We start from the raw sequence: 12,528 nt of genomic DNA, 5'->3' as shown, positions 1-12,528 counted from the left end.
TTCAAGGTTACAATCTGTCTAATATTAAATTAACTATAAACATTCTTAATTAACAGTAAGTCTAAAATTCAAAAGAAATCATTGGGACCTGTTTCTTTTTTAGAGTAATGATTGTACATTATTTGTGTGCCTTCAGCATTAATAATATTACATATTAAATGTATTTCAGGATGTGAAATATACCATAATTGTGAAAAACCTAAAGAAAATGGTTAACCCAGTAGCATGAGTCATCTATAGATCCATAAATGCTAATCTGTCTTAAGTTTCCATTTTCAAGTTATGTTCAACCATAATATATTTCAATAGTAGCAATGATTACAAATTATAATAGATAAGTATAGAGATTTATTTAACCACACTTGAAAAGGCATGACTTGCAAATGCTTTTATCTCAACATGTTCATGCAGCTATATCAAGTAGCTTATTTTCAGATATCTAATATGTCAAACAGATTTTCTTATTTTAAGGTATATAATAAAAATCCCCTAAAATAAGACATAGTTAAGTTTGTTCTTTAAATTTTTCCATCTTTAGTTTTTCTCATATGTCAAGGCTAGACTTATTCTTCACAAGATACAGAGACAGGGAGGGAGAACAATTAGAGCTATCAGAAATCTTTGCTAGACTACAAATGACTAGCAAACTACAGTTCACAGAACACTATTCTGAAAGTCTGTTTTTGCAGATATTCAGGAAACTTTTTGTTTCATCATTTTTTCATAAATTAAGTCTTTAAGATAATTATTCCCCATGATATCAGTTCAAACTGTTCAACTAGCAAAAGTAACAATATTAATGTATTTATTAAATAAATATTTATTGAACATCTACTTTGTGCTACTTACTGTACCAGAGGCTGAGTATATGGTGGTTTAAAAAAATGTAATTCTTGCCTTCATGAAGTTTATAGTCTAGTGGTGAAGTCAGACATTGAAGGACCCAATAACTGAATAAACCAGATAATTAAAGGTGATGAAAATTGCTATAAAGAAAAACAAACAGAAAAAGGCTACTTTACACAGGAATGCAGAGAAGCCCCCTCTGAGGAAGAAACACTGAAGCTGAAACCTACAGAATGAGAGAAAGCCGAGCAGAGGACCAGGGGTAGGGGGCCCTCGGAGTGGTGTAACAGTCAGAGGGTTAGGCCAAGCCAGTGCACTGAGGGTGAAACATAATTGCTGTGTTTAAGAAATTGAAAGAAGGCCAGTATTATCCTCACTGTAGTTTTGGCATTTACATTCTATTTTTGCTAATTGTTTTACATATAAAAGGCTATTTTGTTACTCTGTATAGATAATAAGTAGTTTAAGAATGGAACTAACTTTTAAAATATGTATCTACAGTACACTTTACAGGAATCTAGTAGTGTGCTGGAATATAGTTGTGCTTAATAAATACTTGTTGAATTGCAATTAGGGAATAGAGTCTGGTGACCCCATGGTATGTAATTATATCTTGTACTATTCAGACACATCAGACACTATTCAGGGCAAACTCAGGTAGACCTCAAGGATAATCTTCAGGGAACATGTCCTTGCTCCCTGCAGCCACACTTCCTGCCACTTCTATCACTCATCTCTCCCTCTCTTGACATTTTAAAATTTTCAGTTAAATCATCACTACGAGTGTTAAAAGTCAGGATTGTTGCCATAATCATTGCTGATATTCAAATACTATATCTTAAGGTTGAATATAGCATGCAATTTGAAACTCATGTGCCACTGACTTATCTAAACATTCATCTTCCCTTTCTCTTCCTACTATCAATAGGTACCTTTATTACTATTATTGGTATATTACAACACCTCCTAACTAAACGTCGTCCTTCTAGTTTCTCCTCACATTGCCACTGTATTAATCCAGCCAGGAAATTAGTGTACTTTGAATGGTTGGGGGTTATACCAATCTTAATAAATCCTAGATCTTTCAAATATTCACACTTGTCTAAGAGTGTATACAATATTATATAAGATCTGATCTTGGAGACTGAACCAGAAAGAAGTCCAGCATACAGCACTATCCATATATTTATACATCTAGTTGCATTCTATTTGTGTTGTTAGGCAATTATCTAATGCAACTTTGTATTATCACTCCAATGAAATCTTTATATGGGACTTTGTACCACTCTCTTCTAATATTTTATAATTTTTTCTTCCCCCTGCCACATAGAGTAAAATGCTAGTTAAGTACTTAATAATTAAATGTATCTATTCTCTCACTTATTAGAGATTTGGTATGAATTTAGGACAACGAGCTTGAAGAAGCTCAGAAAATCTGGTTGAGTATTATATCTGAGATATGTTAGACCTCAGAATTCTAACCTATGATAGTGAATCCTTCAAACTCTTCTAGGAGTTTGCCTAATGTTATATAAGATTTGGTCTTGGGGACTGAGCCAAAAATGAGGCCAGACTACAGAAATAGGGAAGACACAATCTGAAAATGGTTTATTCGTAGTAATTCACAGGTATTTACTTCATCAGAGTTTCCTCTAGTCCTTAGCTACACCCCATCCAAGAATGGAATGAAATCTTTAATTTTTATTTTCCAACGCATCAAGATCGGGCGGGGGGATGGGAAAATCTTTGCTGCACCATTATAACTCACTGTTGGGAAGATCTTGCTGGAAGAGTACAAGCCTTGAGAGGAAAGTGAGAGATCTCATAACCTATCGGCCTTAAAATGGGAGGACTGACTCCAGAAGAGATTAATCTGCTGAGTCCCAAAGTAGCAACACTGACGATAAAGGGAGGAAGATACACATTCTGAATCCTCTCAAGTAGATATGGAACTTTCTTTAGAATAGTCAGATTGTTCACATTGTCCTTGGTACTGAATATTTCATTTATCCATTGGAATGAAGTTCAGTGTTTCCCTCCCACATCCAAAAATGTGTGGGAGTGGCCATGAATGCCTAGGCATTTTTCAGAGTTTTCTTTGGGAAACTTTTTTCCGTGTTGCTCTGCTACTCAGACCTTCAAACTTTTCTGACTTCAAGTAACCTCTGTATGTTTCATTACCATGAAATGGTGTCCAACCTGCTTTGAGGCCATTGGGATGGGTTCTAGGCAAACACACTACCTCCAGACAGAATCCATTGATTCCTCCCCTGGCTTTCCTCAGCATGTAACCTGCACCCATTTTAGCATATGGCTTCATTCTGCCTTGAGTGTTTTCCTGTCTTCCCTCTACTCTTTCTTGATTTTAAGAGTTGACATTATATGTTAATCATCTTTAATCTTTCAGTCTACCTCCTCCCAACAGAGGCTAGCTACTGATCTTGAGCAATTCATTAACCTTTCTGAACCCGATTCTTATAATCTAGAAAATAGATTATTGTGAGGATTAACTGACATACTATAAAATTAATTGTAATTATTATTGCCTACCTTATAAGGATATTATGAGATAATTCATGGAAATTTCTTTTGAAAAGTAGGAAGCTCTACTGATATGAAATATAAGGCTCTACTAAACAGTAAGCACCTATACTGTGCAAGGTACAGTTCCCAGTGCTTTACATGTATGATCTCATTTACTCTGCCAAAACTTGGGAGGTTGGAATTAGTATCTCTAATTTACAGATGAAGGAACTGAGGCACAGAAAGGTTATGTGACTTCCCCCAAGGTCACACAGCTAGTGTCAGATCTAGATTTCAAAACTGGCTGGCTCCAAAATTTGCACTCTGAACCACTACACTACGCTATGCTATAATTAAATTTGGATTTATAAGATAGATTCACTAGTTACTTAATAATTATGTGACCTTAAGCAAAACTTAAAATTCTGAACCTAACTTTCCTCATTTGTAAAATAGATAAAAATAATTCCTACTTCATAGATTCATTTACTCAATATTTATTGAGCTCCTACTGTTTGCTATACTGCAATATCATGGTGATTAAATTCACATAAAACACTTGACATACTGCCGGGCACATAGTAAGTAGTCAATGTTATTATTTTAATTAATAATAATAAGCCAATAACTTCTCTGATTCATATTTCCTATTACTCAGCTAGAGATGATGTTCCCCCATTACCATATAGCCATTTTCTACTGGTCCCCTAATTCTCTCTGAAAAATTTTTGTGGTATTATTCTGTAGGATATTGCCTTGCAGCACAAGCATCTCAGGGCTAAACAGATAGGGTGCCTTAAATGGCTACTTTCTGATACATAGCTAAGACATGCAAAAGATGCTTATTACCAAGGAACATACAGTATATTTGGTGAATGTGAAGATATGAAGATCAAACATAATTCTTTCAGGAAATGTACGATGAGGTCACCTTGGGAAAGGAAATAGCCCCACATTACATCTCTGGTGACATATTGAAAGCCCAGCAACACTTCTCAGGATCCAGGTAGGAATGGATGGCCTGCTGTACCCTCCTGTGCTGGGCTTTGTTGCTCTCAGAATCCATTCCGGAAGTCAGCAGTATTTTCTAGGCTGCATGAGAGATTTTTCCTCCCTAGATTGCTGATACACAAATGTGATGATATATCTGAAGTCACTTTGATATACTGCCACACACACACACACACACACACACACACACACACACAGTGATGTTTTCAGACAAGAGTGTTTTAGCATGTATTACAGAGAATATTCAATGTAGGAAGCAGGTATGGAAAGTACTATCTTCCCCATTTCTGAATTTGCTTTCAGCATCTTTTTATTAATGTGACCTGTCCACTTCAGTTCCTAATTATAATAATAATAGCTAACTTGTAGTGAGTAGTATTAAGTGCTTTACATATATTTATTTAATCATCGTAATTCTGTAAGTTATGTACTAATATTATCCCTATTACATTCAAGAAAGCTGAGATACAGAGGGGTTTAATAACTTCACAAGGTCATACAACTAACTAGTAAGTGGTAGATTCAGGCTTCAAACCTGGAAGTATAACTCTAGAGCCCACACTCTTTACTATGTGCTGTGCTATGTATCACTTTGCCATAGTGTCTGCCATCATCTTAGATACATATTTACCAAGCTAAAATTGTTCAGGTAGCAGTCAGCTTTTTAAATTTTTACCTTTTAAAATCAACTCATATCATTTTTGTTACCCACTTATGATAAATTCAGAATCTTACCAACTGTTACTAATTCATGCTATAAAAAAATAATTCATGCTATAAACTTTGATTTTTATCTGGGGAAAAGGAGAATTTCACAATAATTTTGCATAATATTAAGTAAACCACTAGCTAGCTTACACCACAAATATATCAATGTAAGAAATGAGGTCAAAATCTCAGTGTTTTTCCTTGGAGGAATACTTGATATCAGATAACATTCAAGCTGCTACTTGCTCAAGAGTTAGGCACAAAGTTGGCAGAATCGGCTGTCTTAATTGCTTTATAAACAGGGATAAGCACTGTTTGAAATGTACACAAAATATCTTTCTGAGATATCAGAATGGGGTGCTGAAAAACTAGAACTTAAAAGAAACCTTGAGATTAACAGTTTAACCAGTTAGGCCTGGAGAGGTTAAGTGACTTGTTCAAGGAATTAATATTATCCAAGTGGTTCATGGTCAAGCAAGGACTAGAATTCAAGTCCCCAGATCAGCATACATAGTGTTCTTTCCTCAGCACTGCATTTCTGACTAGAATTATCTCAGGCTGCTGTCATATATACAATGATATGAAAGACTTCTCACAGTCAAGAACTCTTTATTAGTTGCCCTAATAGACACTACGTTTTCATTCAGGAATCATAATTTCATTATGTATTTAAATATATAGATTCCATATATCATTTTAGCTTAGTTAGAAAGCAGCTAAGGGTCTAGCTTGCTGTGGCTTACTTAGGTCTTGAAGGACAGACAAACCCACCTTCTGTTTGTAAAAAAAATAGTAGAAGCAATCATATAAAATGTACATTAATGCTGTCCTAAAATCCTCACATGTAATTTTAGGATAAAAAAAACTCAACTTCTAGAAGTGGACCTTCTCTCCACGTCTTTACATATTCTAAAGATTATGTAAACTAATCTTCACACAAAACTAGCCTACTGTCTTTTGATGTGGTCTGGATACTTCTTTTCAACATCAAAGGAACTATACAGTCAAGGAAATGTTTGCCTCAAAAGTAGTTTTCTTAAGGAAAAGAATTCTCTTTCCTTCCTTTAGCTTATATTGGAAGAATGAGGAATTTATTTTTGTCACTTAGCTCCCTCTTTATCTAAGCTTTGGCTGTACTTTGTGAATGATCCATGTCTACTCAAAGCTCTTTGCAGCATGAGAGAAAGGCTCTGCCCAGTCCCAGAAACTCTCTGGCCTTGTAGCCCTGTCAACAGCCAGATCACAAAGTCTGGTATGTGGGGTTTCCAGGGTCCTCGCTACTCAAAGAATGATCTATGGACCAGCAGCACTGGCATCAACTGGGAAGTTGTTAGAAATGCAGAATCTCAGGCATGAGTCAGAATCTGCCTTTTAAAACCTCCCCAAGTGATTTGTATGTGCTGTCCTGGATGTTTTTGTGTGAACACCTATCACTTCTCTCTGGTCTAGAAGTAAGGTTCAGACCACTTACTGTATCCCCACCCCAAGGTAAAAACCATAGGTTGAAAACAAGAAGGCTTCGGCTATTTGGGGATACAGTTTCATTAATTTTGCCTAATAGTTATTAAACTTAGATTGGTAGAAACTTTAGAAGTCATCAAGTTCAACTATTATCATTGTTGTGAATTTCAGTATAATGATCAATTTTTGTAAAAAGGTTAAATCATCTTCAGCATATTCTGTTCAAGAAGGTAAAAGCATATGATATATTATAGAAAAGCAGCCATAGACTGGCAGAAACATATATTAAAAAACTTTCAGCAATTAAAAAAATAAACTTCAATTATCTGGAAAGTTTATTATCTGGAAAGTTTATTAACATGAAATGTTTCAGCCACGGTGGTATCCCCAAAGAGGTATTTATCTCTTAAATTCATATTCCAACACCATGTGCCTATTTTACATCTGCTAAAACTTATGCCTATATAGTTATAATTTTGGTTTAACTTCCCATAGATTCAATAACTTGCTATTATCTATTAAACTAAAATTTCTATAAATAAAGGAAGAAGAGATCAATCTCCCTTACAGAAGAGTATAAAGAATCTATGAAGAAAACCTCTCTCCCCTCCCAGACTTGTTTTGTGACTCAATTCCAAAAAAAAAAAAAAAAAAAAACAGACTGGAAAGGAGAAATACTAACTTTACGGTGGAGAAAACTGGCAAATACCACCTTAACCAAGTGATCAGGGTTAATATCGCCAGTAATACCATGGAAATGTCATTTTCCTCCTGACATAATGTGATTTCACATTTGTGGTATTCTTTCCAAATACCTACAACCCCAGTCTAATCACGATGAAAACAAAAGACAACCCCAACTGTTGGGACAATCTACAAAATACCTAACCAGTACTCCTCAAAACTGTCATGGTCATAAATAACAAGGACTAAGAAACTGTCACAGACCAGAGGAGACCAGAGAAAACATGACAACTAAATGTAAGGTGGGATCCTGGAATGGAAAAAGGACATTAGTGGAAAAGCTGGTAAAATACGAATAGTCTGAAGTCTAGTTAATAGTAATGTACAGTGTCAGTTCCTTAGTTTTGACAATCGTACCATGTTAGTGTAAGATGGTAATGGTAATATGAGGGAAACTCAAATTGGATGACAGATGTACAGGAACTCTGTACTATCTTTGTAACTTTTCTATAAATATAAAACCTATAATGGAAAATAAAAATTAAACTTCCCACGAACTCATGAAGAGAGTTTTAACATATTAAAGTAAGATTTCTCTTGGCACATAGCTTCCACAAGTTTAGAGGGCAGACTTGTGAGAAATGCCTACCTATAATATCTGTACTTAACACTCTTCTTGAGCACCATTTTATAAAATCTGAAAGTTAAAGGCTTACAGATTTGAATTTGCAGAGCATAAAATCAAAGTCCATTTTCCTAAATCTTATTTAACTCTCAAAAGAGAAGCACACGAAGAAGTGATCTCAGCAATTTTTGACTTTCTTAGACGTGGTTTTCCCATTTGCAAGGTGAGGTCATTTGGACTTTCTTAGCCATGGTTTCCCATTTGCAAGGTGAGGTCCCTCCCAATTCTAAACATCTATAATTATTTCCCTCTTAAATATTTAAAATATCGTTTTAAAGTGTGGTATCAATTCTGAGGAGAAAATACTAACATTTTGATTATGTAATAATTCTGCAACCGTTTATTAAGCGACAGTTGCTGTGCTAGGTGCAAGTGCTTGCCCTCCAGAGGTCTCAGTCTGGTGAAGTAGACAGATCTCCAAACAAGCTGTTACAGCCCTGTGATAAGTGCCATAAAAGAGATATTAACAAGGTATGCTGCTGAAAGGAGGTATTGCTCTACTCTGCCTGTAGAGAGTAGAGAAAGCTTTGGACCTAAGAAACTAAGAAGACCATGAAATATTACCATATGATCTAACCAAAGTCAGTGAGGAATCAGTCCTATAGTAGTAAACACTTATTCTAATTACCTTTGTATGAAAATTTGGGATTACTACATTTTCTCATTCTGCTGAGTCAGAAATTTGGTTGCTACGGCCAGAAAAGCACAAGTGTCTCACGTTGCAGATGCACTCTCTTGGGAATGTTGATATGCATGAAATCTGTCCCCTGAGGTGACTTAGCTGCTGTCACAGGAACAACATAACTAACTTTGTAGAAAAGGCCATGCGTTAGCTGTCATATTCTGTCATTTCTAAATCAAGCCTTCATTGAAAAAAAAAAAAAATCCACGCCTCTCAGATCCTTCCATTTCCATCTTACAACTGATTACTTGTGGTTCAGACCTTGCAATCTTCAGTCTTAGTATATAGTTTTGCTTTTAAATTCTGAACAGTGTGGTAGAAACAGCAATTTAGGATTCCTAAGCAAAAGTCCAAAATTGGCTCTGCCTTTGACTCAAGCTTGCAGATTCGGAATAATTCTATTTGGGTAGACTTTTCTTTAGTGAGAATGTGGCTGGTGGAAGGGGGCGGGGAGGAGTTTTGCCACTTAAAGGATCTTGGGGGCGGCATTGATAAGTGCTTTCTCCTGGGATATTGCCCAAACCAAGTAAAAATATGGGAAAAGGGTACAGGTGTTCTCCATTTCTCAAGGCCCACCTAAAGATTTGCCTTTTGATGGCAGTGATAATTCTGGAAAATTCCTCACCAGTAGCAAGCGAGACAGAAAGAGCTGAAAGAGCAAGCACAGACCTGAGAGGGCTGGGCAAAGCACACGACAGACAGAAGTGCTTTCCCACGCTAATCTCCCCATTCTGCCAGATCACCCCATGTGTAGACATGAGGGGAGCCAGGTGGCTGTGGGAGGTTTTCTCCCAGAACAATGTCTACAGTATTCTTGGGGCAGAGCTGAGAAAGAAAACATCTGTGACAATAAAAGAATTCTCTCTAGGTATACACAGAAACTTTTGCTTCTTAAAAAAAAAAAAAATGGCATTTATGTTTCTTTTTTCAGATTATAAATGTAATAATGGCTCATAGAAAACTGCACAAATTGCAGAAAAGCAGTATGAAGAATGTAAAGAATATCATTATATCTTTATCCAAAGATAGTCACTATTAAAATTTTAGTGAATTTCTTTCCAGTATTTTATATGCATAGATATTCAACATGGTTGAGAGAATGCTATAAGTACAATTTCATATTCTGTTCTTTTCCTCTTAATAGCATGACATAGGAATTGCTGAATGTGTTGTAATTTTCTTACCCATTCTCTAGTTGTTGGTTCTTCAATCGTTTCTTATTTCATTGCTTTTTTTTTTTTTTTTTTTTTTTTGAGTATCTAAGCCAGATATGAATATAGGGGATCAGATTGAAGAAGAGAGTTGAAAAAATACTGGGCGAGTAATTAGAGCTGAACAAGTGAGATGAGGAAGAAGGTTCAGTGAGAACTGCCTTCTCACCACTAAGGCAACTAAAGGATATTTCCTGCCAAACCAGAATTTTCATAGGCAAAGGAATCTCTGTGGCACTGACATTATATAACATAATGATGGTAATTCACTAACTTCTGCATCATTTCTGGAATTGTTCAATATGTCTTCCTCACTCTTAGGTGCTGAATAGATGTGGCCCACCCCTGGCCGGCACTACCAGTGCTAGTGTCTGTTGGGTTAGGAAAGGGAAGTGCCAGCTTAACAGGAAATGTGAGGCACAGCTTTTTCAGCAGAGTGGTGAGCTTTTAGCCCCTGCTAGAAGTCTTAAGATTGTATTTATGTGGGGATGAAAGTGTGGTCTCTTTCCAGAACCATCCCAATGGGATAGACCCTTTTGGAGCATCTTGCCCCTTCCTGATGTTCTTTAACTATAGTTGGGGCCAGGGCGAGGGGGGGGGGGGTGGAGCAACAGCTACCCCTATGCTAAAATCCCTTCTATTGGCTCTGTAGAGGTATTAATAAAGTGTCTAAGTCCCTTCTGCACTCGTTTAGAGGCCTCACATACTATGTTCTGGTCTTTTTCTATCTTAGCATTCAGCTATAGCTGTCCTACAGAAGTTCTATTTGTCAAAGATTCATTATCACATGATCTTATAGGTACAGTGTCATCCTAATAAGGGCAATTATCTGATGAATAGCTCCTGGAACAAACACTCAGAGATATCCTGACAGATACTGGGAGCGTGTGACACAACATGAAACTTACGGAAGTGTATCTAATATTAAAAGTAGTTGGACTACATATATAGCTTACATTATGCAATAGATATTTCCTTGAGAATTTGTGAGAAAATCAAGAGAAGTAGAAACTAAGGGCGTAGGCACCTAGGTTTGGATTTGGCTCTGTCAGCTACTTGGCAGCTGTTTGGCTCTGGACAATTTATTTAACCTCTCTAAGGCTGAGGTTCTTCATCTACATGAAATTATTATAAGAATACTTCCTCATAGATGAGTAAATGAGATAACATGTATGAAGTTTGTACCTGGCACACTATAAGCACTCAGTAAACAGCTATTACTGTGAGGTAGAGTGATTTTTAAATTAATTAAATCAGTAAATATTAATTGAGCACTATTGGGGCAGGGTCACATGATAGACTCCCCATACATACACATATTCTTTATTTTTTATGTAAACGGAGTGTCTCTATGTGCATTTATTTATATTAAAATAACTTTACCTTTTCAAAACAGTATATTTGTTATATTTTCTACTAACTTCTAAGCAAGTCTCAAAGGCTCCTCCAAAAGGGAGTATCAGTGATAATGTCTCTTACAAACCCGTTGTTTAATTCTTTAAGAGTGAACTGTATTCACTACTTATTTACCTACTCTAAAAGAGACATTTCCTCTCAATCATTTAACTCTGAGGTTAACTTTCACAATTTTTTAAAGATAAAGGGTGTTTTTAACCTTAGAGTCCTATGCAATCTATTTAAAGTATTCTCCTTTTGTATTTTTAAACAACTATTAATTTTGCCTCACTTGAAAGATTAGTCCCTGTCAATGGGCATTAGTTCCTCCCTAAATAAAGGTATTTCAATTTGTACCTCTTCTAAGACTGAGGTGACCCCAAATAGATGTACAGATGACCAATAGGCATATGCAAAGATTGTCGACATTGTTAGTCATTAGGGAAATGCAAATTAAAACCACAATGATATATCATTGTATATCATATTCAGTAGGATGGATATGATAAAAAAAAAGATGAGCTTACAAGTGCTGGTGAGAATGTGGAAAAATTGGAACCCTCACATGTTGTTCATGGGAATGTAAAACTGGTATAGCCACTTTAGAAAACCGTTTGCCAGTTCCTCCAAATGTTAAATACAGAGTTAACACATGACACAGGAATTCCAATCCTAGGTAGATAGATATTCATGAGAAATGAAAACATGCGTCCACACCAAAACTAATCTATTGCCAATTAGGGAGAAGAAGCCAAGAGTTCACAGCTTATTCCATTTTATCTGGGGGAAGGGGGGAGGAGGATCACATCTCTAGCCACCCAAAGTACACTGAGAGAATTAGACCTTAGAGGTGGCGCATTTAATTGTTGGGAGAAGATACTTCATAAAATTTGAGAAATGTTAGGGATTTCCTAAACCCTTCATTAGAAAGATGAAGGAATTTTATCCCAGATCAGACAGCAGGTTAGTAGCAGAGTTAAGATGTAACCTAGACTTACTGACTCCTTTTACCCTATTATCACATTTGGAAGTCTCAAGCTGGCAAAATATTACCTCATATTCACAGACCTCTAGTGCCACATAAAGTTCTGCATGTACCATCTCTCCCGTTGACCCCTCAACGGCCCTGTGTGCTAGGGACAATAAACGTAATTGTTCTTCCCATGAGAATTAGAAGATTGCCATTCAAGAAGACACTGTAACAGAGTCAAGACTAGAACCCAGTTCTCCCAATTCCCTCTGCACAGATCTTGCCACCATGCCATCCACTTTGGTGCCTTCTTCCATCAACGAACTTTGGAAAACAAATTTGAGATACCAGA

The sequence above is a fragment of the Rousettus aegyptiacus genome, unplaced genomic scaffold (assembly GCF_014176215.1).
Source record: "Rousettus aegyptiacus isolate mRouAeg1 unplaced genomic scaffold, mRouAeg1.p scaffold_m13_p_3, whole genome shotgun sequence".
Taxonomy (NCBI): domain Eukaryota; kingdom Metazoa; phylum Chordata; class Mammalia; order Chiroptera; family Pteropodidae; genus Rousettus; species Rousettus aegyptiacus.
Note: the sequence above shows the minus strand (reverse complement) of the source record.